The following is a 2576-nucleotide window of genomic DNA, read 5'->3' as shown; positions in this document are numbered from 1 at the left end:
CGCCCCTACACACACACACACACACACACACACACACACACACACACACACACACACACACAGTGAATGTCCCACTGAGATATTATTAATCACCAGGTTCACAATCAGAGCTACATCTCAAAATCCACAAAAACCTGTCAGCTGTTAAAATTATACCATTTCTGGCACTAAAGCAGATTCCAACTCGCCATCAGCTGAGCAGCCTGGATGTGTGTGTGTGTGTGTGTGTGTGTGTTTGGCTCTGCAGGCCTTCGCTTCGAGCGATCCTCAGCATACAGCATATCTGCGTGTTCCAGAGAACGAGGACGTGAAGGGGAAATGTGTTCGGCGTGTCGTCCAACAGCTCAGCAGGTGAAATCACCACAACGCAACCTGTTTCCCCGCCAAACCCCACTGCGCTCGACAGAAGGGAAAAATAATCATACACACACACAGATCCACACTCTCCCAACACACGACTCATCTTGCTTTTCATACCTGAACCGCTATACGTCTCTGTATAGTCAAGTGCAGAATTATTGGCACCCTTGGGGGGAAAAATATAATGTAAAAAATAATTTTTTTTCCCCAAAACAACAAACTGAGCCGTACCTTTTCTGTTTAATTATAGCCCTTTCTCTCTAGTTGTATTACTGTATTTGGAAAGATGTAACAAAATTATTAAGGTCATTCGACTCAGAATTAGAGATGGTACTGATGCAAGACGCAGCATTGAGTCCTATGAAGTTGCTACCCAAAAAAAAAAAAAAAGGATGGATTGGTTATCAGAGAAAACACATCGGATATCCAAATCCTGATTAGAATCAGATTTGGAAAAGAAATATAGCTTTGGAACAGGAAATGTTTACATAGAAAGAGATCGACTGATTTTAGATTGACTTTATTATATTTATAATGTAACTGTAAGTGATTTTTGCATCAGTGTTTAACTGTGAAGTGCTTCAGTTAAAAAAAAAAAGCCCAATATTTTAAAGCTTCTTAGGTTTTAAAGAAAAGTATATCCAATGGGGATGGATATCGGTTGATACTCAAGGCTTCAGTACTGGTATCGTAAAGGAAAAAGTGGTATTTTTGCTTTTCACGTAAAAATAAAAACACATTTGTAACATCCACTCATCGTTATGGTGGCGTATTAGGGCCTTTGTAGGATAAAAAAAAATATTGCGCCAAGGGATGGGGTAATATAAATAGAAGAAAAAAACCCCTGGGATTATACGATCATAAATTTGCAAGAAAAAAAACATGGAAAAATAGTGCTTTTTTTCTTTTGTCAAAGAACTTCATTGCTTCACTTCGCAAGGTCGGATCAATGTCATCACACCGCAGATGCCATGGTTGAGCTGAGAGTTACAGGAAACGCTTTTCCTCCTTGATAAAAGATTATTATCCATCCAGGACACTTTTTCAATGGAATAAAAACATGTTCTATTCCCTTCTAGCGGGTTTCGTTCATTTGGTTTGATAGCATATTGTTTATCCTATGTGTATTACGTCACTCTACCCAATGGAGAATGAACATTGAATATGGTTTACGATACTGCATGGGTGTCAAGACAACATGACGTCACATGTCAGAGACGTAAAACTCCTAAGCTAGCGAGCGACTGGGACAATTTGTAAACAAACATGGCTGCAAGGTTTGCTTTGTTAAAAAAAAAAAATACGGAAGCTTTTGAGAGAATTTTGAAAGAGAAAGACACGCTGAACACCTGAAAGGAATGTATAATAATAATAATAATAATAATAATAATAGTGGCTTTTTTTCGTGGTCTATATTCCATTCAGCTACTCATCTTCGACTCGTTCAGTATCATGCTCGCTGAATGGAATACATCTGACAGGCCATGAAAAAAAGCCAGCCAATATTATTTTTAAAAAGCGCTAAGAGATTTTCAATGACATTTCTCAGAGTGCACTGCAGCCAGGAAGCACAAGAGATTTTTTTTCCTTGTAAATTTGTGACTTTTTAATTTCAGAAACTGAATTTTTTTTCTCGGAATACTACCCACCTCCCCCAGCTCAATTTTTTTAAACTTACAATTACTTACAACTACTACAAGCCCTCCCCTTTTATTTTTAGCTTTATATATTACTGTGCATGTTTTTATTTCTTAACCGAGTTCAGTTACGTATCGCTCCTGAAGCTTACAGAACAGTGTACGACTTTGTGACTCCTTTAGAGCAACTGATATTATATCTCAAGCAGTGGGCTGTAAAAATTACTACACTTACTGCACGTAATCTGAGAATTGTTCTTTATTTTGTTAAAAAATGAATCTAGATCTAATTAGAAAAGATTAAACAAAGAACATTAACTGTTTTACCCTGAAACTGCACCTGCTTTTAATAAAGCGTCGTTAGAAACTCATTAGCATGTGAGAGAAGCCAGATAATCAGTCGTTAAACACAGGACTACGGCTGTTGAGCACTTGAGGAGACACACACACACACACACACACACAGCCTGAATCACCTCAGAGCTAAATTAAATTTCTTTGCAGCTCGCTGTTCACCCTGAATATCTCTCTGGTCTTGTACAGAAGACACTTCCCAAGAATTAAAAAAAAAAGTAAAAA

The sequence above is a fragment of the Neoarius graeffei genome, chromosome 4 (genome assembly GCF_027579695.1).
Source record: "Neoarius graeffei isolate fNeoGra1 chromosome 4, fNeoGra1.pri, whole genome shotgun sequence".
Lineage (NCBI taxonomy): Eukaryota > Metazoa > Chordata > Actinopteri > Siluriformes > Ariidae > Neoarius > Neoarius graeffei.
This window is presented reverse-complemented; position numbering follows the sequence as displayed.